At 44.9% G+C, this 25,528-nt stretch overlaps 1 protein-coding gene across 11 annotated transcripts in view; it reads left to right on the forward strand.

Moving 5' to 3' along the window:
* RTKN2 (rhotekin 2) overlaps positions 1 to 25,528 on the forward strand; it is a 190,883-nt gene that overhangs the window by 54,396 nt on the left and 110,959 nt on the right. For 9 of the 11 annotated variants that reach the window (XR_006168747.1, XM_042818525.1, XM_042818518.1 and 6 more), the window contains 2 exons: positions 9,617 to 9,702; positions 11,997 to 12,112. The gene's annotated coding sequence lies outside the window, so the exon portion shown is untranslated. Of the gene's footprint in view, positions 1 to 9,534; positions 9,703 to 11,996; positions 12,113 to 25,528 lie in introns of all 11 variants that reach the window. The other 2 variants (XM_042818516.1, XM_042818519.1) reach the window with 2 other exon arrangements.

Raw genomic sequence — 25,528 nt, forward strand, 5'->3', positions numbered from 1 at the left:
GCCTGCACATTGTGGTGCAGTTTTGGCAGCCATTCACCGTGCTGTATTTACCAGGTGGAGTAAAAGTCTGGATGTACCTGGAGCTATTCAGCTATTTGGAGATGGTGCTGTGAGCTCCCTTTTTGCAGGATTCAGTGCTACTCCACTGAAATTGAAGAGAGCTAAGTTTTGCTCACATTTAGGTCTGGACCAGACTCCAGTTTACCTATCCTTTAGACATCAGCACTGCTGCCCTCTCCACAGCTCTGCCTGACTGCTTCTCTTGGTAACCTCACCAGTAGTCACAAACTTACATGTGCTCTCTGCTTCCCTGCTTTACCCAACCCTGCTTGCTTCTTTTCCTTGCCACCTCTGATCACAAATAACATTGATGCACAGCAGTGAATAAACACTTCTTTATAGAGACAAATAAAACTGTCTCTGCTGTGCCATCCATTGCCTGATGGGTTTGCTGATCTGTTGCCAATTCTTTTCATTTCATAGATTACTGCTCCCCAGGACAAGAACTGTGTCTTTAGTGCCTGTGTGCCTCTGCCAGGTAGATGATACGTGCATTAGACTGCAAGACTGTAATGCGTAGAGAGCTCAGCTCCTTTACCTGCTCTCAGGGACCGGTCTTTACAACTGTAAGACTTAGCAGCCCAAGACAGCTAAACAAGGTATTGCTTTTTGCTTATTCCAACCACATCCAAGCATTTTTATCTGTAAGTATCACAGCAAGGAAAGTAAGGAATGCCACTCTCACAGTTAATTTTTATGGCTGATTAATTAGCCCGAAGAGTATTAAATTGTGCTAATGTAGTTTGCCTCTTCGATGCTGTCTTTTGACTTCAATGGAACTTAGTACGTGCTTAAAGTTAACTACATGCCTAAGTGCTGTGGTGAATCGGGGCCTAGGGCATTAATTAGAACTTGGCTCAGATTTACTTTCAAGGCTTTTTTCTCTCTCTCTCTTTTTTTTTTTTTTTTTTTTTAACTCTTCAGAGCTCAGCAGTTTAATTGGTATGCAGATGATCCCCTTTATTGCTGGTAGAAGCCTCTGTCACTGTTCTGAAGGTACTGAGACATCAAGGCTGGTACAGTGGGCAGGAAGAAACCCCCCCTGAAGGCTTTCAAGCTTTGTAGGATATAATGATGTATGAGACAGGGATTCCTTTGGAACCTGAAGAGAACATGACAGATAGAATAATATGGGAGGAAAACATTGTCTTCACAATTGAGACTGATGGTCTCATCTTGTCTCCTTGTTATTGTTACCAACCAAGGCTGAGATGAGCTTTCTTACGAAGAACTTCATTTCATGGCAGGTTCTATATGTTGGACGCACTGCGCTCAGTGGTAGCTTTCCATCCAAGGTACAGATACTGACAGGCTCTGAGGAACTCTTTGGGATGGTGCTTTAGCTTAAAACCTAAAATTCCTTCCAGCATTCAGATGCATTTTGTCAGGAGTGACAGATGCAATTTGATAATCTTTTACCACTTTGCCTGTCTATCTCAAACAGCTAGCTGGAGGGGAGAAACCCAGAGCTGTTGGGCACAGGAGTGTCAGCTTTATGAGTCAGCTTTTCTCACACTTTATTAATTTCACTTTCCAATGGTTAGTGAATGTTTGGAAGAGACAACTGATTTGTACGGATCTGTGTAGGATGGAGCAAAGCTGGAACTAAGAGAGCACAAGTTGACAGCAGTGCAATAGCTCTAATTGACAGATACCAAAGGCACTATTTAAAGCAATTTTTCTTCTGCTGTTAAAGTTAAAAATGGCCCCCAATTTGTCCTCAGATTCCAACATTAAAAAGAAATGTTTGCATGTATATTAATTTAAAACGGATTAGCTGGAATATTAAGTGCTCCTTTTATGTACTTGCATTTTCAAGTTAGATGATCCAAGATGCTTCTGTGCAGGGTACAGGAAGATGACTGCTTCTTAACTCCTCCAGAGTAAAAGCTGTCTTTCAGGGGATACTTTGCACATGTGAGATTTGCGCTAGTGTGTTTTGGCACTCACAATTTCATCAGAAATGCATGTCAGCGAACCGGAGGCAGAAGGATTAATACACATGCTTCATGTTGTGGGTGCAAAAATGCAAGTAGAAATTACACCCATCATTGGAAGGTCTAGGAAAATATGCCTTCCTGAATGTGAGCAGGACAAATTAGGAAATATCAGATTTCTTTTACAACTGGCTGCTACTCTTTACATTTCTGGAGAACTGGGATCTTGCTGTTAATCTTACAAAAATAGATGCTGTGGTGAAGCCTCAGGCATGAATAAAATTGGATGTTAATCTTAAAGCAGATTTTTTACAGCTATGCACTCAGAGCCAGTGAATCCAAATGATTTTGGAAACTCTGTGTTTGTTACTTGCTTAGATCAAAGTGCTGTGGGGAAAGAGGTCAATGGCCCAGGTATATACTGTAACATTTGAGGGTCCTTAAAGTTGAGCAGATAGGGGCAGCAAATATTAAACATCTCTCGCTTCACATAAATAATAGGCAAAGCTGAAAAAAGCCTGCTGACAAGAGGAGTGGGTGTTGGTGGGTGACTTGCTGCAGTTTTAGAGCTGTTAAGTGTAGGTTTTTTAGCATTTTCATTATTTAAAAGTAGAGTGGTAGTTTCTTCACTCCCTCTGAAAAGTTACTAATTTACTCTGAAATACAGGGTAACCCACAATGATTTAACAGATTTGTAATGTGCTTTAGAGTGATTTCAAGTAACAGACGCCCTCCTTCTCGCCAAGTTTCCCACCGTCTCAGCTCTGCCTCCGCTCCTTTCTCTGTGTACATCTGCACCAAAATGCAAAGCAGGGCCTGCCCCACGTGTGACTTTCATCTGCCTAGTTCCAGTGTCAACACGCTGGGCAGCGTTGACCACTCATGCCAATGCAGATTGGCCTTATTCCCAGTGTTCAGAAAGGGGCTGAGTCAATAACGTTTGGGTGTTGGAAATCCCATCACAGAGCATGGTGTGGTTTGAAAGCACCTGCCGCTCTGCTAGTACCACTGCAAGCAGACAGTCCTTCCTGCTATGCAGACCTTTTGCCAAGTACATGGGCAGTACCAGTGGAGCATGGCATTGGACCATGATTCCAGGGAATACAGGCAATAATATCATCTGCAGACCTCTCTGTCTGATTCAGTGAAAGCAGCTGAGCTGTGTTCCCAAATGGCTCCAACAAGACAGGCTTTGTGTGGAGATGAGGCACTCAAAATATTTTCCCGGGCTGTCAAGCTGAATGGGTCTCAGCCAGCTCATGCTCCGACCAGTTCATGCCTACCAATTGCTTGTGTTCAACAGCCATGCCTATGGAACTACGTTTAAGCTAGAAGTCCCCTAGCGTGATAATGTTTGAATATAATGGAACCTTGCTGAAGAGAAGTTGGCTGTGAGCAGTGAGCAGTCTCTGGTGGTTTGTGGTAGGGAGTTGGGACCTGGGGCTGAAGCCACAACCTCCAGGACCGAACCGCAGAATTTACACACTCCTGCCAAGGCCTGCCAGTTTGTGTTCCTAGCTAAAGGTCTGTGTCTCCGCTGTTTCGTATGCTACTGTCTTTGCTGTTCGAGGGAGGAATCTATTTTATTCAGTATAGCAATACTGTCTAGCTTACTTTAATTTTATTAGCTGCTGATAATGTGTTATTATTTAGTGCATCCAGCTCGTTTAGTGTCAATAACCAAGAGCAGAAATACTTGAATGGCAGCCTAGATGGAGATGCTTTCTCTTCTTCTATTCCTCATGAGAACCCACCTGCAGTACCACATCCAGCTCTCACACCCCCATCACAAGAAACACAAGAGCCTGTTAGAGTGGGTCCAGAGGAGGGGCACAAAAATGATCAGAGGACTGGAAAGCCTCTCCTATGAAAAAAGCCTGAGAGAGCCGGGGTTGTTCAGCCTGGAGAGGAGAAGGCTCCAGGGAAACCTTACTGCAGCTTTTCTTAAAGGAGGCTTATAAGGAAGATAGAGATAGACTTTCTACAATGGCAGGCTGTGATAGAATGAGAGAGAAAGATTTTAAACTAAAAGCAGGTATATTTAGATCAGATATAAGGAAGAAATTCTTTATTGTATTGGTGGTGAGGTACTGAAACTGGTTGCCCAGAGAAATTATGGATACCCCATCCCTGGAAATGTTCAAGGCCAGGTTGGATGGTGCTTTGGGCAACCTGGTCTAGTGGGAGGCCTATGGGGGGGGGGAGGGGGAGTTGGAACTAGATGATCTTTTGGGTCTTTTAGGTCTCTTCCAACCCAGACCATCCTGTGATTCTATGCTGAGGTTCTGGAGTACTCCAATGTTTCTTTTGCCTTTCTTCCTTTCCCTGATCTAGAAGGCCAGAAGGCTTATCCACTCATAACAAATGATTCAAGCTGCATGAAACTGAAAGGTCACTGTAAGTTTCTGTTACTCTCCTGGTGTGACTGGTATAAATCACATCTTCTAGCAAACTTTAGGGAAGTAAGCTTTTGTTACAAGGTGAGATGGTAAGTTAGTGCTACTGACATCTGTTGGGTAGGATATTTTATTGTGAAACCATTCTTGTTCTGGATGCTCAGTCAACTGCTCTTGACCTGGGAGCCTACAGTGTAGATAAGTGTGGTCATGAGGCTGACCAGATCTCAGCCTCAGGGATTCATACATGCAGCTCTCCTTGATTTGAACTGGAGAAAGGCCAGAGTTTGTTCACTTTCATGTTCTGTAACTGAGAAAGATGAGTTCTCTTCTAGAGAAGCAGTAATTCCTTCCATTCTTCACAAATAGATGATGACTAAAGAAGGCCTGAGCTGAGTATAGATATTCTTACATTTACTCGAAATGAATGTAGCTCATAACTCTTATTTTAGCACCAATCTGGAACACTACTGTGAACAGATTTACAAAGTCTGTGTGTTTCTTACCTTGACATTCTGGTATTTATACTCATTCTTGCACTGATACTTGGGAGTTTAATGAAGCAAATGCCTGAAAGGTGAGTAGGTTGATAGTTTCGTATACAAACCTCTTCCTTTTGCGTACTCCATAATTTTCTTTGAGTTCTAAAGTACGATTTTCTTCTTCTGATACTAAGGAGTGAGGCACTGGTGGGTTTTTTTGTTGTTTGTTTTTGTTTGTTTTTGTTTTTGTTTTTTTTTTCTTCTAGCATGTGTGTCATCAACAGTTATTAACTTTGTTCTAGTTGCAGGGTCGTTTGTTGCTGGATTGAAAAAACTTACTGACTTCAACCATATGTTTTTAGAGTAGACACTTAACAAAAACCTTTACTGCATTTATAAAATGAGCAGTTTTAATCTGAAAGTCATTGAGAGAAACCAATAAAGAACTTCCTTGATGTGATTTCTGGTCTTACTCTGTGGAACTGTATCACATGTTTTCAGGTATTGGACATAAAGGCACTTGAAAGGATAAAGAATGTTAAATGTAGATGGTAATGAAAATATTATCAGTATTTATAGATCAGGCAATAATGTCAGTGTATGAATGTGATATGAATTATCTCTTTGATTTCATGGACAGTGCCGTGCTGTATATAGCTCACTGCAATAATGTCATCCTTGGTATACACAGTTTAACTTTTAGAATGTGTTAGTAATCTATTTGCCTTGAAATGCCTTATGAAAAGTATACTTATTATAGAACACATACAGTTGCTATCTGCCTAGTGCTATCTCTTATAGCAACTTAAGCTAAGAGAACACATTTGGAAAAAACCCTCTTCCAAGCAGAGAAATTTTTTTGTTATTGTTGCTTTTGAACTGTTGCTGGAAACATTCATCAACAGTTAGAGATGTAGTCTTTCAAGTGGACCTCCTTCACTCAAATTATATACAGATTGCCAGATTCTTCAAGCCTGTGGTCATGTCAGGAGTGTGAGGAGAAAGATAAAAAAAGAAAGCCTTTCTTTTAATCACTAGATCTTTGGAATAGGTATCTTGTTCATTGAATTGCCTTCCTTGTCATGTCACCAAATAACATCTTTGTAGAACTGCAGTAAGTGGAAGGAGAGAAAATACTGGAAAGTATTTCTGCAATTGGAAATGGGCTTGGCATATTTTCACCTTTCTGGAAAATAAATGCTGGGTTTGGTTCTTTGCTTTGCAATCCCATTTTTCATGCCGTTGAGTACTGGAACTCAAGAATAGTTCCAGTACTATCTTACTTTCTTTTCCAAGGAAAGAATAAAGGTGAGCACTGAGTAAACTGTGAATTCTTTTTGGATCAGACTTCACGAGTTCTGTTCTGACACACATTTTGGTGTTACTTTTTCCTGGGGGACTGTATTCACAAATTCTCAGAACATATTCTTCAACTACAACTTCACACAATTTAGTAAACATTTGAATAAATTTCATACCATTTTACTGAAGGAGGCAGAATACCTATTTCTTGAGTAACTGAGCTTAAATTAAATGCTCATAATAATTAAAATTATAGATTAAAATTAGTGGCTTGCCATTCTACTGCAGAAGTAGGTTGAATGAAAACCTCTATCAAAAATTAGAGCTTAAACACTGAATTAAGATACCGAATAATAGTGTGTCTGTAATAGGTGTATAGTCTTCTATTCAGGATAGTATTGTGACCAACCAAGTGTTGCACCTTGCTTGTAGAAGCTCAGGAAACACTGTGATACTTGGGCAAACACAGTGCAGCCTCAGCTGTAGAAATGTTACCTCTTTTTGAACATGATATGCACAGTCTCTTGGTATATGGAAATCTGTCCAGTGTTTAAGGAGATTGATAGTGTGGGAGACAGCCACAGATGCTCTATTAGTATACCTGAATGCTGAAGCATGGGGCAGGATATAGCTACTGTTCCCTTTTGCACCTCTGAAATTGGTGTAATATGAATTAGATTGTCATCAAATTTAATTTAATTTAAATTTAATTTGTGAAGCCCAGTAAAACAGAAATGGCTCTACATTGGTAAAACTTATGCCACCTGTATTAAATGCATGAGCAGCAATCAGTATTTGTGAAGACAGTGCTTTCCCAGAAATATTCATGTAAAGCTTCTAGGTGAAATCAGACCAAATTCGGATTGGTACCTGCAAAAATGGTGACCTCTTCCCTTCCTAGTTCAGTTTTCCTGTTGACGATACCCCTCCACCTAGATTCCCCCCCAGGCAGCTGTAGTGAATGGATCTGACCACAGAGGGAATCTGGCCCACTGAATTCCTTCTCTTTCTGTGCAATTGAATGAAAAGTGTGTCTTTTGAAGAACAGAGACTGAAAGAAATATTAATGACTGCTGAGACGTCTACAGAAAAGGATAAAAAAATTACTACAGCAGGGAAGACAAAGGGGCTCTGTTAACTCTTTCTTGTAGGTTGTGTATGTTAAAAGTAACGACTGAAGTTTTGTATTTTTGCAGGGAAACACACAAGGCTTTGAATTGTATTGTTTTAATTCCAGCTAACTGAATGAATTAACTGGAAAATCACACACAGTGCTTTGATTGTCTAAGTCTCTGTATGTGAGGCTTTGGGAACAGTCTGTTATTAGAAAAGAACAGCACTAACAAGAAATCAGCCAACGTATAATTGCTGGGTTGAGGGACAGTTTGGGGAAAGCTGATATTTGTTTATAAATTATTAAATAAAAAGCACATAATATGCAGGTCATCTCTCACTGCCTCCAACTTCAGATATTACTCATCCGCCTAAGCTTCGTGTTCTACGGGGCACTGCTTCTTATAACCACTTCAGGACTTGAAACCACCCGCACGTAGGAAAGGAGATGCCTGGACCTTTGTTACAATGGCAGTTTTGGCTATGAGACTGCACCAAAAGACATGACTTTTCAGTTCAAGGACAGGATTCTTGGCCAGAGAGCTGCTTTATGTGTCTAAAATACACGCAAGCACTTGGGACTCTATTTAGGTAGCCTAAATACTGGTCAGTGTTTCCTACTGACAGCAGTCATCTGTCCAATACCCTAAATTAAATCTGAAATAAAGCTTAAGAACAGTTTTGGCATTCGTTTTAGCGGGATGTTCAAAAGCATTTCCTTCCCATCAGTTTGGGAAGGAATTATGCAGCTTCTGGTTGTCCCTTGTGCTTTTCTCTGCCAGCTTAGTGCTATATGACCTTGGAATCACAGCCGCTTTTGGAATGTACAGAGAGGAGGAAGGTGGTGGCTAGGCTCACCAAGAGGCTGGAATGTATTACATCCTCAATAGTTTTAGCTATCAAATACCTGTTCCTGCTTCTCAGGGGGATGGAACTGTGGTTCTTTCACTTGTGAGCTTTTCTCTAGGAGAAGAAAAAACTACTATTGTTGGTGTAGCTCTTCACAGCTATACAGTTTCCTCTCGTTTCCAGTCGAGCTAAAAAATCAAAATTATTAGGGATTAGCTTTCTGAAGCTTTCTAGCTTTGTGGAAAGAGTATTCTCTTCTCCATCTTTCCTTTAGAAGTAGAAGAGGTGACTTCTGGGGACACACACAGCCCTTCTCCCTTGCCTGGCCACCCTCTCTAGGGGCAGCTGTAGGTGCTGGTAGCTGTGGTACTCACAGTCAGATGCACAGGGCACCCAATCCTCTCTGCTTCAGAGGTGCCTGTTGCAAAGCAGGTGTACTGACACCTAAGCAGTTCCTCACATGGCCATGCAACAAGTGGGTGGGCAAGGTTTGGGCCTCGCCATGAGCTGTGTGTCCTACAGACCAGGAGGCCCTGCGGATGGACAGGTGCACCATTACCTGGGTAAATGGCACTGCTGGACCCAGCTTTGGGCTCGAGTAGCTGATATGTACAGGTGATGTTCATGCTGAATGAACAAATCGTACTGTTACACCATTCAAATAGCGTTCATGCAACTTTTAACTGGTAGAGACTTTATTTTAGATTTCATCTACAGTTAAAAACTTCTGTATCCACATCATTGGGCAGACTTTCTCTCTCTGTTTATTCCTGAGGAGCCCTGCAGAGTTACAGCGAGGCCCAGGTGAAGTGATGTGAAAATTCTATCACTGATAATCGGCTACCTACCTAGTGGGTACAAGACCGTGTTGTGTCAGAAGGTGCTTGAGAGGTGGAACTGGGCAGAATTTGACTTTGCATAGCTCTTGATAAGAGCTGCTAAATACCTCTTTAACTGTTTTTTGAAATTTGAACATAATTTTCTCAAATTAGTTATTTTTCGACAAAAGAATGCAGCTGCATTTATGGAAGATCTTGACTTTTACAGTGTAAAACACGCATAGAGTTTACCCTCTGTATGCATGCTGCCTGCATAATTACCAACAGTTGTAACAAAAAAATACATGTTGTTATAAGAGCTTTCAACAGAAATTTAGAAAATACTGAAGCTATATGCAACAAAAGAAAAATTAAAAACAAGAGAACTTGGAAAATGTGTACACTTAGGAAAAAAAATCATTTTAAATCCTGTTCTATTATTCTCTCTCTGATATTAAAATCTATATAAAGCACTATTGATTTCCTTCAGCTCAACATAAGATAATTCAGAATATCCACCTTGCTGACCCCAGCTTTGAAGGGAAAAATCTCAGCGGTCTTCATCTGTGTCTTACAGAAAGCCTCAGTACAACTGTTGCACGTACTGAAAAAGATGTTCTCACTCAGGAGCAATTCACCTTCCCCTCTTCTTCCATCAGGACAAGGAAAGTTACGGGATTAAATGATCCTTGATCATGAAAGCAATTGCACTGGAGACACAGAATGCACGTCTGCTCAAATGCTGGTAAGGACACAGCGCTTAGAGATAACAGCACAGCTCTGCCAAGAAATGCTGTCCTACAGTGAGGTCTGTGATTAAGTTTACTGAAGGAAGGGATCTTATTTTTGCCTGCTGCAGACAGAGGGTGCATCTCAAAGCAGCATAAAGTTAAAGATAGACACGGTGTCTGGTTCAGATCACGACACAAAGAAAGATTCTGGTTAATTAGTATTTATTCTTAGTTTATAGTTACTCCGTTCGGCTTGAGCAAACAAGCAGGAGTTGGAGCCCCATAGAATTGCTTCTCCCAAGTGAGCGATGATCTCCGTGCTGCGACCGCACTCGGGATCGGACTGTCCCTAGTCTGGCACCGCTCCTGGGCTCCGCCAGCCAAAACGCCGCCCATCCCTGCACGGCCCCGCTGCCACTGTCACAGCGGCCACGCCGGTCCCCGAGCGGCCTCGACGTTCGTGGCTGCAGCCCTGGGCCGTCCCGGCTCCTCTCGGCCACGCCGCCGCACGCCCGCATCCCGCTGGCACCGCCCGCTCTCGGTGTCTCCGCTGCGGGCGGCGAGCTTTCCCGCCGCTCCTTGGAGGCTCTCGGTTCCCCTTTTTCACCTCCGCTTTCCGTAACACCACCACGGCTTTTACCAGCAGCCACCAGACAGCCGCCGCGCGCCCGTTTATCTGACACAGAGCTATTTTTGCCGCGAGGTCTCCCCGGCGCTTCTGCGGGCGGGCGGGAAGCAGGGAGGCACCCGGCGGGCACAGGACCGGAGCCCCGCCTTCCTGCAGCTGCCGTTCTCATTTTTTTTACACGGATTTCTCCCTGTGGGCGCTCAGGAGCTGAAACGTTCCCGGCAAGGTCTCCTGCTTCTTTAGGCAGGGTGAAGCAGCCGTTTTACGGGCGCCACACTCCCCGTGCCTCCCCTCCAACGCCCGAGCAGAACCTTGCCGCACTCGGCCCCCCTCTCGCTCGCCACTCCCAGCACAGGCAGCTCCGCGGCGGACGGGCGCGCGGCCTCCCTCCTGCAGCCATAGGGCGCCGCCTTTCCCGCTCTGCGATGCGATTGGTCAGCTCGGCCCGGCGGGCGGGCCGCGACTACCAACGGTTCCGCAAGGTGGGAGCCTCCCAGCTGGGGCGCGAGGTGCGCGTGGCGATGCTGCGCCTCAGGGCGGGCGCGGCTGGAGGTCACGCTGTGCGTGATCTGTGACTCTCCTCAGAGATCTTTTTTTGGGAATGTCTGCTTTAAAACCTCGACGGGATTGGAGTTCCTTTATCTTAAGGTGGCGTTGGTCATTCTCTTTCCTTACCTGTCTCGAGGAGTTTAGGTACACGGTTTAACTGTGCAAACACAGCTGTGTGTTGCCCTGAGCTGTGCTGCCCTTTGCAGGGAGCGTGCTGAGGAACCGTTAATTTAAACAGAGCTGAAATAGCCCCCCGGGAACTGTGGTTTCCAGTTGCAAGGTCACCTGCAGAGGGGAAAAGGGCTTCTAAGCTTGGACATAAGCAGAATTTGTGGTCTTTCTGCCTCCAAAGGGCTGAGGGAGGCCTCTTGGGGGGCGAGGGAGGTTGGGGGAAATGAGAACATTTACTAAGGGCAGTTTAGCAGTAGGCTTGTAGGGGAGGTGAGTTGGGGCTGTTTTGTTACTGTGTTAATGGTGCATTTTGCAGAGTGGTGCTTCCAGGGCTGCGCCAACCAGCCTGAGCCAGGAGCAGCTGCAGGGCAGCTCTGCCTTAGCTATGTGTGCAGTTCCTGTGCGGGAGCTGGAGTGGATGAGGTGCTGCTTTTAGCGCATGGGAGTCTGAAAGTAAAACCAAAGCACACGTACTACTAAAAGTATCTGCTCCAGAGCTGCTTCTTCATAAAGCAACCTGTGAAAAAGAGAAGCTGGAGTATGTTTTGTTCCTCACTAAATTATGGGAGTTTTGTTTTTCTACATCTTAGTGAGCTGACAGTAAAGGCCTATTGAAATAGCTAAATCAGAATTGGATCAGGTGTTTTCCATGTCATACTGAGTATCGGCAGCAAAGCATTTGGCTCCAACAGTGCAGTTCCTTGAGATTTTGCGATTTTGCACATGTGGACATGTAGTCTCTGTACCGACTTTGGTCTGACCACAGGCTGTGGGTACAGTATCCTTATGCTACCCTTACATATGCAAATATATGGGCTTAAGGATCGTTAAAATGATTTGAAGCTTTCTTTCCCCTTTTTCTGCTCCCTTCCCCCAGTTATTAATGAAAGTGTGTAAATTTGTATTCAGTAAATGCTTACAAGTCTATTTTTTTTTTTTTTTTTTTAGATTTTTTTTTAGATTTTTTTTTTTCCTTTTGCTTCCAGAAAAAGTTAACAGCACTTGCTACCCATGTGGTGGAAACGTCTGGATGACTATGAATCAACAGCAAACTCTCAGCTGTATGGCTGCTACAGGTAAACTCGGAGATTAATGATGTTGATGATGCTGTGGAAAGCACAAAGCTGAGCAGGAGCTTTCTGCTTGTGTTAACTGCTTGATGGTACTTCAAGTTCTGTGCTGTATTCAGGTACAATCTTTTTCATTATCTAAGGGTTCTGCAGGTTCACTGGACAGAATTGACTTTGTTTTGGAAGTGTGATGAGATGGGGCTGGCAGATGTGGTAGATGGGATTGGGCAGACCTGTCACCCTGGGAAGTACGGGAGATGGATTATGGTTGTGAGATGCTGGAGACAAGATTTCAGTGTGTCTCTGCTTCTCCTGTGTTTTTGGGAAGGTGAAACTTGAAGTCCAGAACCTCAAGTCCAGGAGCTTTTATAAGTAATTTCTGCTGTTTTCTGTTCTGGAATGATGGTGATCTTCCTTCAGCCTTTGCATTGTCTGACAGCTCCGAGTACAGATGTGTTCCAGGGCTGAAAGCAGATATAGTTGTCAGTGTTAATGTACAAACTGTTACAGCTGGTTTTCAGAGGAAGCCTTTCTTTTAAGATGAAGTGTATACTGCATGCTTCTTGGAGCTGTCTTCTAAGACTTTCTACAGGTTCATGAAGGCTATATTGAATGTTGGTGAGTAGATAACAAAGAGGATGTGATTGAGCTCGCATTTTGAATTAGCTCTTCCACCACATGGATTAGAGTCCACTGCCCTCCTTCTAACTGATGGATTCAACCATAGATTTACATTGCAGGATTGCTAACGCATTTTGTAAAGTCCATGAGCTTTTAGCAATGCTCTACACAGAGTGCAAATGTCGAAGTAGGTGTATTTCTTGAGGTAACACTTCATGCTGCACTGCTAGCTTCTGAACTTGTATCATTACTAGCAGAGCAAGCATATGCTTGGAAAGATACTTTTTTCCTGAAATGCTGCTGGTGGTTTTGCTTGAATTTGCCTTGTGATACATGCTTGCTTCTATTATGCATCTTGTATAAGGAAAATGTTCTCTGATAATCAAAAGCTAGCAGAACACAGGAATATCACACTGTCCTGCTGTCTGCCTATCAGTCGTTCCAAAATGGCTGGTTTTGTCAAAGCAAGAGAAATTTACTTCTGCATGTGGCAAAGTCCTGATATGGGGGGTATCTCTGAAATGTCTGCTTGTGGCACTTAATTGTAAGTACACAATTATTTATGACTGTCCTTTCCCCATTGTTTAGTTTGACCTTTCTGCCATCTTGGTGGGAGGTCTCATTTTTATGTGCATTTTGTGTACTTAGGAATTGAATGTAACTTATCTGTTTATGCGTTTTGCAGCATTCATTAAGATGACTCTTTCCCACTGCACTGAATGCTTTCCCACTGAATGTGAATGATGCATACAGTGCTGGGCCATGTATATTATTTTTCACCAGAAATACATTTTCTGTCATGCAAGTGACCAATTGTACAGAAAAAAAAAAAAACTTGGGAATTATTGCAAGTTAGGCACATTCGTGACAGACAAGTGGAATGAATACGTGCACTGAGATGTTTTACTTTCTATAGCTTTTCTTATCACTGGACAGCTAAAATTCAGGCTGTCAGCATTAGCACCATGTTTCCCTGTTGGCCCTTCAAATTCCAAGTATGTTTGGTGAATTGCTGAGCTGAGTGCATTGGGGTGAGTGTGCATGATGCTGGTGTTGCGATCTGTGATGTCTAAAATAGCTTCTAGACCTGCATGCTTGGTGCTTCTAGAAAATCCTCTCCATTTAAGGAGTAGAGAGGCTGTAATGAGCTTGGAGTGGAAGTTCTTCACCATGGCTCTTCAGATACGTGAGGCTACTGATGTGGGGATTGTTGCTACAAGTAGCAGTCTTTTCAGCACCTGGGCCTGTGCTGTTTGGAGGAGGTAGAAGAGAGGAGCTGGTGCACCAGCCATTCACAGCAAGCAGTGTAGTCTATTGCCCTTGGACGTGCTGGATACATCAACCAGGAGAAGGCAGGTGTCTCATTTGAAGCATGCTGCTTTACCAAGCATCCTGCACTGTATGGTTCTGTGCTCACTGAGAAGTTGGAGAAATACCCAGCCATGCAGTTTCCCTTTCCTTATTTCTGGGGCAACAATGGATGGGCAATTCCTATAAAGCTGCTTATGTGCTTTTGTAATTGGGGTCCAGGCTGCATACGGAGACAAAAGAGCCAAATGTAAACTCCAGCCATCCTGGGGCTTCTGTGTTTCTTTCTGTGGGGCTTCCAGTCCATTAAACTCACATGGATGCCACGCTTTTACACTCGGAGCTTGTGTTGCACAGAGAGAAGTGTCTGAACAGTTGTTCTGTAGACTTATGTAGGGCAGTGCATGTTAGATGCACCTCCCTCTCCCCAAGTCAAGTCACATCTCCAGATTCATTCAGTTCAGAGCCATTTGCCTCAGTAGATCCTTAGCCATCTTGTCTGATGTGCAGCTCCCATACCTACCACAGGAACAGCTCATGGTTTCTGATGGATTTTCTTCACCTAAATCATAGCAATTAGAGAAGCGGTAGTTAAAAAAAACAGCTAAAGAACAACAGAGCTACACAACAAGCTGCAGGAGCATTGCTGTAGTGCTTGGTGTCCAGGCAGGATGCCCACAGTGCTGCAGCTGTTTTCCCACCTTACCTTAACTCTCCGAACAAGGGTGGAGAAGAAACAAGAAGAGCAAGACGTGGCGATTGCAACATGCTGCGATAGGCTGATTCCCTCTCCCTGCCCTGTGACAAGCACGGTATAGGCCACAAAGGGCTGCAATCTTTACTGGGGCTTTTGGGGCTTTTTTTTTTTCCCCCTATGAATTCCGTCTTTGCAGTAACTTCTCCTTGCTGAAGAGAGGGGCACTGACTAATTAACAGCTGTTCAGTAGCAGATACTGTTGATAATTATCTAACTTGGAATACAGTTCTCCTAAAACTCCAAGCAGACACTTTCTAATGCCTGGATGATATGGACTCTGATTGGTGTGTGAAACCAGCCCACACTGTCCTGAGAAGATGAATCCTACTGTTTGCAAATGGCTGCAGTAGATGATACCTGCAGGCATTATAGTCATCCTGCATAGTAGTCACCAGTGTATCACAGGCAACGATAGCACCGACTGATAGACTCGCTCATGGTTTTAAGTCAGAATAAAAAACAGGTTGGTAGGTACCTGTTTCGCTACTCTCAATATGGTTATCTTGCACTCAATGGTGGTTGTTTTCTTCTCAGTCTGAAATCACATTAACATTAGTCATGCAAAAGGCCATGGTGTTTTGAAATAAATATTTATCAACATATCCTATTGTGGTTTAGTTTTAGTCTCCTGATGTGGTTGACTGGTGTCTCATATGACCATGACATTTGTAAATAGAGCAAAGAGGGTGTGTCGTTGCCCTTTATTTTACTGTCTTCTTGGTAACTGTCAGATTATGATATTCCCAATGTCAGACCTTCATGTGAGATTGTAACACTGCAGACAGGAGAGTAAGTTGAGTCCTTGCAGTTGCCAGCTTTTCCAATTGCTCTTAGCCCCGTTTCCTGAAGAGTGATTCAGGCACAGAAGTGCAGTGAGCCAGTGCCATTTCATGTGCCTGTGCAGCTGGCACTGCAGAAGAGCACTGGTCCCGCAAATGTCCTTTGGCATTATGAGTCCCAGGCAGATGCTGCAGGTGCCCTTGGGTGGCTAAGTTGAGTTGGGTGATTTGTTCAGGCAGCTGCCCCTTTCCCTAGGTTTCTTCACCTGTTTCCTACAGGTGAAATACCTCCAGGGTGCAATCATCTGCTGACACCTATGAAGAACTCCTTGTACCTCCCCCAAAGCAGGCATGGCTCAATCCTCTTAGTTACACTGTAGCTACTGTATCACTCATTGCAAGCTCAGTAATTTGGGCAGTCTTCAGGAAAAACATTTTTTTTTCCCCTTGATACCACCTGGGAAAACTTCCTCACGTGTATGGGAAAAACACATCTTGCCAGCAGATAGGAAAAAACCTTAGTTAAAACAGTGTAATAAATTAGCCTTTTTGTACATAATTGAAGGTAATATATGAGAGTTATACATGTAGATTCAAGGCTGCTGGAGCTGTCATACATAAGGTCAGTGAGGAGCTTGGAGGTGTGTGGGCTGCCATGTGGCTGGCTGTGGTGGGCTGAGGGAGGTCGTGAGATCCATGAAAGCTGCTTGGGCCCTTGTATCATGTCTCTTGTTTCTGATGATGAAACACATAAAACGTCTCTCCGTGTGCATTATGGTACTTGCTCTGTACTATAGTGTTTTTCTTCATAGAGATTTCTGTAGCCATGGTTCACAAGGAAAGTAATTTGTGATTGTGGGGAAGTTCTCCTCCACTGGAGGCAATGTTTGAGAGTGAGCAGGCAGATTTCATGCCTGGATGGCAGGCTGAGGCAACAGTGGGAGCAATGTTCATACAGTCGCTTCCACACTGTGCAGTGCTCAGTGTGTGCAGTTCTGCCAGGCCTGCCTGGAGATGGGGCTGACCAGACCCTGAGCTGCTGTCAGGTATTTCTCACCAATGCTGTCCTCTGAGGGGAGAGGTAAGGGCAGTGTGGTAGGGCACGTCTACATGTGTGACTGCTGCCTCCTGCGTGTGCCACTGCCCAAGTGCTGATGTGTCCTTAAAGGCTGTGCAGGTGTATGAAACTGAGGGCCTGCTCCCCTGAATGGCCAGGCATTAAGTTTAGTTCACTGTGGATTGTATTCTCAGCTCGTGTGAGCACTCCTGAGGGTCACCCAAACCATGCTGTGTTAGAGTAAGTGCTGTTTGCATCTTTCATAGCCTGACAAAAGCCTGCCCAGCCACAGCTGCAGGAACACTGCAATCAGCTTAGGCTGACATGCTGATTCAAGTTCCTAGATCACTTTGGCTGTTTCAAACAGTCATAAGCTGCAAAACTAGAATACCTCATGGATGAAGCTACCAGTTATACAGTCGAGAATGAATGAATAAAACAAAGAAATGTAGAAACTAAAGTCAGTCAGCTTGTTGCCTAGGAGAGAAGGATTTACAGGATGCCAGTGTTCCTGCTGCCTTGAGGAAATGCTCTAATGACAGGCCGGCAAGGCAGGAGAGAGCCGGAGGGCCTCATCATTGTGTCACACTGATGGCATGGTTCAGACCTCCGCTGCAGTGAGTGGGTGGCATCTATCGCCTTTGCTTGTCAAACTCCTGGTCACCAAATAACGAGGTGATTGTTAAGACCCTTCAAAATGTTTTATAAGTCTTGCATTTGCCCGTGTTCGTTTTACATTTGCAAATCAGTGGAGTTCAGATGGGTTATCATGGGAGGGAATGCCTCCCAAGCCCTGTGGTGCTGGGTGCATGCCATGCCCGCACTAGCCAGGAGGTCGGGGCTTGTCAGGCAGCCTCAGCTCTTCTGGTTCCTAGAGCATCCTGACAGACTCTCCTGCAGTCCTAGATGTTCTGGGGCCAAACCAGGCCTTCTCAGCTCCAGGCTCTATGGGTGAAAGGATCAAATGACGCCTATGGAGGCTTGTTGCCCACTTCTCCAAATGCATGTGTGCTGCCTGTTCATTTTTCTGCCTCTTCCAGTCGTATTTGAGGAAGAACTCCTGGGCTGTAGATCTAGAAACTGCTTTGGTATGAGTGCTAAAGGTGCTCTGTGATAGCTGGCATTGTTGGTATTTAATTTATTGATAGCATCCTGAAGTAAAAAGCACGTGTCTTGTTTTGGTGCTGCTCAGCAGCAGGGCAAAATGCAGGAAAAACCTGGTGGACACCTGGGAGCAGAGTACAGTGGGAGGAGCCCCGCTTCCCTCTCACCTTAGATTTTATCCTGAGGAGTGCAGAATTCATACAGTCAGTGCCTTCCATCAGCTCTGCAAAGCTAAAGATAAATGCTAATTGCCAGTATGAATGGGTGAACATCAGTCTCTGAAAAATGTGCTTGCTATTTTAGATAAAAACAAATCAATTCTTGGGCTTTTGAGAATTTAAGCTTCCAAAGTAAGCAATATATTTTTCAGAAGGAAGAGTTTCTACTAGAGGGCAGCCCAGTAAGCCTCAGTAAGGACAGGCAGGAGTCCCAGAAAGCCCAAATTCAAATCTTAGTTTTGCCAGCATAACCCAATATATTCCTAGACAAATCAACTAGATCATTTATAAGATGTGAATAATCTTCCAGTGTAGTCACAGTGTACTTTTCTGATAAACCCAGAGTGGTGACAGGTTTGTAGCATGAGGAATAAAATTCACCTTGCTGATGGAGTACTGTGGTAGCTAATTAGGTAAAACGTTTTTGTGGTGTCTTTGAAGAAGGAAAGAGGCAAGTGCTGTCAGTTCCCTGACTGTCCAAAAATCACAGAGTGATGTATCATGTCTTGGAAGAAGCAATAGCTGAAATAGCCCTGTAGCTTATTGGCATAGAGTGAAGGGATGGTGCTGCCCTCATTCTTAATTTATCTGTTCTAAGCAAACTGAGAGCTGACCGAGGCACTGACTGATAAGCACTCATGCTGTACAGGGAGATCTGGGTTACTGTGGGACCTCCTTCTGCCAGAGTGATCGGAATACTGGAAGTAAAGCACAGGGAAGGTCTTAAAGAAGCAGTTCAAAGACACAAACAAAAATCAGAACAAAAGAAACCAAAGTTTTTATCATTTTGTGTGTGACGGTGAGGCAGCCTTAGTTAGCATTTGTTTCATGGAACCTCTGCAGTTGATCAGGACAGGAGATGAGTAAGATCATGCTCGCTTATGAAAGCACCTTTTTCCAGAGACCACTGCTTGCTCCTGATCTGCTGCTCATTAGCCTCCGCCCTGTGATACTGAGTCATTATATTCTTTGCTCTTTTCCGTGGCTGCTTTTTGGTGTGGAAACTGAGACAAATATTGCCCCTCTGCTGGAAACCATCATCATGTCATCTTCATCGTCAGTACCTGTAAGCCTAGATGAGAAGGGAATAGATTTATTTTTAGTTTGGATAATGATCTCTAACAGAAATGCTTTGAAGATCTGCCACGCTTTATGTTATTGTGGTGCGCCGCTCATGGCCTCTGACTTTTTTTCTATAATGTCACAAATGATTTTATTTCTTACAACAGAAAAGCTACTAAGCAGCCTTTAAAGCTACTGCAGAAAAAGGCAGTGCGATTCTACACTTCTTGTTCATCAGCACTTGGTTCAACTCCAATGCCTCTGTGTTTGGCATGAGGCGCAATCATTGCCTTCAGCCCTACAGCTGCCTTGCAACCCTTGTTCAGTGTGCCACTGGATTAAATGCCCTTCCCACCTGCCTTGTGTGGCAAGCTCAGTTGTGCTTTGTGCTCTCAGCAGAGCAAGAGAGGAATTGCTTGCAGGGGTCACTGATGTCTTTCACTGGTATGACTCGCTTCCTTCACTTGGCAGGCGTTACTTGTGCTGGGCTATTCTGGAGAATGTGAACTTCTCCTGAACTGTACTTAACCGAGGCTGGTTCAGGCTTGGTGCTGTGACTCAGATAAGCTGGAGAGAGACTCTCGGGACTTATGGAAGTAATTAGCTTAAGATGACTGAGATGGAAAGTTGCTAGCATGATGTGTTAGTGCAAGCAGATGCGTGCAATCATCCCACTATGCCTTAATCCCTGAAGTGAGGCAGGAGCCTCCTGGCAGGGCCTTCTGGGCTGGGTAGTGGCCATCCCTGGGCAGTGGAACAAAACTGAAGTGGATAAAATCTTTAGTTAACAAAGAGTTGGGCACAGCTAGCAATTCCTCGAATGTCTGTGTCCCATGCTATGTCACCTCTGCTCATGTCATTTCTGAACCCCAGTAACTGCTGTTTCTTCAGCACAATGGGTCTAGGTGGCACTTCACCTTTCCAGAACAGTTCATCAGCACAACTGTGTGATTTGCTATGTTAGTCAGCATATGCCTGGGGTTGGCAGCTGGGAATCCTGTGATGCTCTCTTGGCTTTTGGTAAGGAATAAAAAAGACAGATGTGGCTGGGGCTGCTGGTTTTGACAAGGCAGGGAGCATGAGGGTGCTCATCTCAGGGCTGAGCCCTTTTGAGCTCAGTGTGCCTTACCTCCAACAGCAAAAACATCCATTTCACCTCTTTGCTGTGTTTCTGTGGGAATTAGGATGGCTGTGCCAAGTAATTCCACCCATTGTATGTGTATCACACTAGCAAATCTGATGTTGACTATCTGAAAAGGCCATGTAGTTGGTTGTAACTCTCAGTGACTCCTTTGATGGAAGGATAGGAAGATCACAGTAGAACAATTTTTCTGTGGCATAACAGTTGCAAGAGCTGGAGTAGCCCAAGCACTCATAGCACCCTGAGGACTGGAGGCTGCTTCTGCTTTCTCCATGTCTTTCTCTTAAGCATCTGTAGCAATAAAAACAAAGATGTAGGAAGAAGAAGAAGAGAACATCTGAAATGTTTTCAAATAAAGGCAGATTTTTTTTTTTTTTTTTTTTTTTTTTTTTTAAACAAGGCTTGATGAAACAGTTTCACAGTAACACCAGTAATTACAAAAGGGACAAATCCTCAGCACTGAATAATTGTTCCCCTTGCAGTGAGCCTTGGTAAAACTCAAATAGCGTCTGACCTTATAGTGTTAGTTTACAGTATCAGTAGTTTCCTGCCATGACTCAGTGGCTGGAACAGTAATATCTGTCAGTTTTTTTTTCCTCTCTCTTTCCAGATCTCTTTTGAAGCCTCTCTGAGTGGGCGGAGAGAGACAAGTGACAGATATAGTCCTGGTTCTTGCCCTTCCTCTTGCACCTTTTCTTTTTACAGATCAACCTGCTCCTGCCTTTTCTGTTCCTTTCAGCCCTTTTATCCATCGGACTTCCCTTCTGCGTATGTCCCTGAGCAAATCTGACTTTCCTTTTCGTTCCTGCTGATGGTGCCTAGGCCTGCTGATAATGCCTGGGAAATACTGAGCTCATTCACTTCTGTGGCTTTTTCACTGGTACTTCTCCCTTCCTCTGCAGTTATCTTGCTGAGCCTATGCTACTATAACAAACACTGTTACCAGCTGAGTTTGATGGATTTCATACGGTCTTGGCTGAGTATGGTTTATAGCTCAGAGTAAAGGTTGCCTATAGGACTGGTGGTAGTCTAGCCTTTGAAGGCACTTCTTTACCTTTGAGACTTCCACAGTTGGGATGACAAATGACCTAGTACGACAACGACAAACCCCACTTGCATGGGAGTGGTTTTCATTCTGCCCTGTGGCTTTGCTGTCACAGGTTCCCCGTGGCCTGAGGCTGAGAAGCAGCAAGTGATGCTTACTGTCACCAAGCCCCGACACCTTCCCAGGGGGCCTGGAGTGAATCCCTTCCACTTGTGCAGCCCCTGGTGGAGCTGAAGGCTGTGGTGACTGGCCCAGCCCGCAGCTTTGGCTCAGGGTCAGGGCAGCTAGGATAAAGAAAGGTGCTACATTCTGAGGCGTGAGTTATAATTGTGGCTCTGCTGCATACATCCAAGTGGTGTGTATTTTGGAGACTGACAACAGATGAGATAATCTCAGGCCAGAGTTAAGTGGAAAACATTTTGGTCCCTTGAAGGCCTTCTTGAGCTTTGTATGATCCTTTCACTTCCACCTGATGGTGGCAGCCCCACAGGCTGGTAACTGCACATGCTCTACAAAGGCCACTGGTGTGTGGAGCTGCTGGTGCTGCTCTGAGGTTCCCTCGTCAGGACACGTGGTGCTCAGGAGCAGTTCCAGATGTGCAGGTGATCTATTGCTTGCTACCTGGAACTCAAATTTTCTCCTGAGAGGCATGGAGTCCAAAACGAAGATTGGGATGCTTGAACCTACTGATTCATAGCTGGTCACAACTCTTGCAGCTCCTGTTTTTTTGGGAAGCCTCATGCTAATGTAGATGATGCAGCATAAATGTGTTTGAGGACAGAAGCTGAAGGGAAGATTTGTTGATGCCTGTCTTCCACTTCTCCAGCAGGACATGTGAACTCTGCCATAGCTCTGGTTCTTCTCCGGAAATCTCTGGCCCTGGCCCTAATCTAGGCTCAAGCCAGCAATGTGTCTTGGGCAGGGGGGTTGGGAAACAGGTGATTTTGGTTCTAGAGCTTCTGTTGGGGGCACAGAAACCCTCATGAATCCTGATTTCTGAAGCTGGGTTATAAAGCTGGCTCTGCTCTGAACACCATGTTATCCACGTATTTCAGGCCAACTCACCCAACTCATCACAGGGTTTTGTTTAAGCTGTAGTCTAAGGATGCTTTTTGGTTTAAAAATAAAAATCAAATGGGGAAGCCATTGCAGGCTGCCGCTGCCAGCCCTCAGCTCTGCTGTGCAGCACCTGCTGATGGCGAGATGCAGGCCTGTCTGTGACCTACATTCAGAACAGGCACCAGAGCGGAGTATGGGTGCCAGGCTTCTCTTTAGCTTGCAGGACTTTGAAAATCAGCTTTTTAGTTACGCTTAAGGAAACTTGTGAGTAGTTGTTCTGGCAAAAAAGGAGGAACGCTTTTCAGAGCTGCATGAAGTAGAAAACAGATAGTTTGCCTTGTGTGAAACTGAAGAGACCAGTCTGTTAGAAAAGCCATGCTACTCAAACCCTGCTGGCCCTCCTGTTGCGGGGTCCCTGCTTCCATGTGGGTGTGTGTGCAGGAGGTCCTGAGGCAGGAGCAGCCGGGCTGAGGCTGAGGCGAGCTTCTGAAGCGGCTGCTTGCCATGCCTGCCAACTGGAGGTAAACAAACAGCAAAGCACTGTGCTTTGCAAGTCACTTCTGTGTCCTTTCCTACACATCTTGGATGTGTACTTAAATTTTTTTACAGTATGTGACGTATCCTGTGAGAGCGTAGTCCTTCAAAGCTCTGTCTTTCTGTGTATATGTAGTTTTTAAAAAAGCAAAGCCGCTTCTCCGACTCCCACTTTCCCATCAGTATCACTGTTCCCGCAGCAGTCACCCTTTCCACCTGGGCGCTGTGAGCACACCTGAGCCGGCCGGCTCTCCGCCTGGCCGCGAAACGCCTCGCGCTTCTCCGGCCCTGGGGGCGCGGGGCTCCGGCGGCCGCGTGCAGCCCCGTCCCGCCGCTCTCCCCGGGGCACCGGCGCCCTCTGTCGGCTCCCTGCGAACGGGCCGAGCGGTGCGGGGCCGAGCGGCTCCAGAGCCCGGCCGTGACTCCGAACGCCCGGCCCGCCGTGCGCCGTGGTTCGCCGTGCGCGTTCGCTTCAGCCAGAGACGGGCCGGAGTAAGATCGCCCGACGGATGACATCCGTCTCCTGCTCGTGCGCACTGCAGCTCTGCCTGAGAAGTCTGATTGCCTTTAGATCCCTGAGTTTTGAGGGATCTGATGAGCTGAAAGAAGTAGAAACCTTCTCAAATTTTGGGTCTCCGATAAGCTGCTCCACACAACAGAGAGAAGCAGCTGCTGGGAAGTCAGTAGTGGGATTTCCCACACAAGTCCTTTGTGTGAAGATTCTTTTCCCTTTCCTTCCTCAGAAGCAAGCCTTGTCCTCAGAGGCTTTGTTTTTGCTAATGAGGAGTTTACCAGCTCACAGAGAGCCTCTCAAACTCATGTGAAAAAGATAGGTGTGTTGCGGGACAGTCCTGGAGAGCTCCCAGGGGACACCATGCAGAGGGAGCAGGTCACGTCAAGCTGAGTAATAGCAATAACCCAGGAGCTAAACTGCTACAGGCAGCCCTTCCACTTCACCTGAAGTTTCAGTTGCTTATTTTTAATAGTATGTGGTTGGGGGTATTATTCATGTTAATTTCAGAAAATGTTTTCCTCATACTACTGTTTCCAAATTCAAATTTTAATGTGGATACCAGAATTCATGTGAGATTTTCTATGCTTCTGAAGGCTGACAAAGTGAAACTACTCCCATCATTTCAGAATAGTGTTTGTGATAACAAAAATTGCAGCGCTTTGCCCTCATAAGCATTGTGTTGAGCGTATTAGGTCCATGTGCTGGGGAGTTTCAGAGCATAACTCAGTCATTCCCTTTGGATCTTGTTAGCATGGCCATGTATCGCTGTAGACGAGCACTATATTCAGTCAGAAGGGATGATGGTGGCTGAGGAACAGCAGCTGCCAGTGAAACTTTGCACTTCGTTTAAATCCAGTGCTCTCATGAAAGGTGATGGGACCTATGCTTCTTCTCATCTTCTCCATCTGTGCAAGAGAAGGAGAAAAGGAGGTCTGTTAGTAAAAGTGGGATTATACAAGGTTCCTGGAGTACAGAAGCTGCAGTAACAGTCCTGGGGATTCCTGCTGCCCTTCCAGCTCAACGGGGAGGTGGAGCTGATGGAAGAGGCACCACTGAGCCCCATGTCCTTTGCACACCAAGCGAGAGCCTGATACATTGCATCCCTAGAACCAGGTGGGATCCATGAACCATGAAGAAGCTTTCTGCTGTTATCCTAATGAGCTTTTGAGTTTAAACTGCTTAAAAAATAAATATGTTTGGCTGATAGTTAAAATACTTAAGCAAAGGGCTGTATCACATGGAGAATGGAGGTGCTTATCCATTAAGTGCCTCCAAAAGCTCCCAGAAGATGCACAAAGTGCTCTGAATCATCATTTTACCAGGACATCTTAATTTCCTGGCTTTTTCACTGTTTTTTTTTTTTTGTTGTTTTTGTTTTTTGTTTTTTTTTTTTGGTGTCACTTTTTTTCCTGCAAATCCTTCAGCCTGTCCTGCTCATTAGCAGCAGGGGAAATAACTTTGGAGAAATCCTCTCTGTAATTTTGGATGTTTTCTTAATTTTCTACAGAAAAGCCTGCCAGCCCAAGGAGGGTCGAGTTCTTAACCCTGTTGGTCTTCAGAAGATTTCTCTCAGCTAGTGGGCTCTCGAGGCCTTGTTTCCTCAGGGGAAAGCAGAGGAGTGGAGATGATGGAAGGTGGATTATTGGCACAGTTTGCTGCATAGACCGATATATCAAAATATCATCCAGTACAGTTTGTCAGGACTTGGTGTGTCACCTAGTAACAGACTTTGCAATTAGATCTCTCTATGGCTCTTGCATGTTTAAAAAAATATATATATCCTACTGACCTTGTGAGAACTCTGCTGTTTTACTCTCTTCAAGGAGCTGCTCTGGTTGAAAGACCATGCATGTTTTATACCGACCCCAGCTGCAAAGCCCTGGAAAGCTTCTGCCCTAAGCTGCCCCTTTGACCATCTCTTTCTCCAGCGTTTACCTTCTGAATGTCCCCGGAGCATCACTGTGCACTTGGCTGTGCCCAAGGCCAGCCCTTCCTTTCCCACAGTGTTCTGTGGGGGCCTGCTGTCTCTCTCCTTCAGTCTGCCTGGTAATGGATGACCCAAAAACATGGGAGGCCTCTGAGAAACGCTGCTTCTGAGACTCCAGTCCCTTTGGGTTGATTGGCAGCCCAACATCTGGAGTAGTGACCTAAGTATTTGTGTATATTTGCCAGTCACCTTGACAGAGGTGAATCATCCCAATTAATGAATTCTCTATACAGCTT

Source organism: Centrocercus urophasianus, unplaced genomic scaffold (genome assembly GCF_019232065.1).
Source record: "Centrocercus urophasianus isolate 14NV4802_14NV808 unplaced genomic scaffold, USGS_Curo_1.0 seq_17, whole genome shotgun sequence".
NCBI lineage: Eukaryota > Metazoa > Chordata > Aves > Galliformes > Phasianidae > Centrocercus > Centrocercus urophasianus.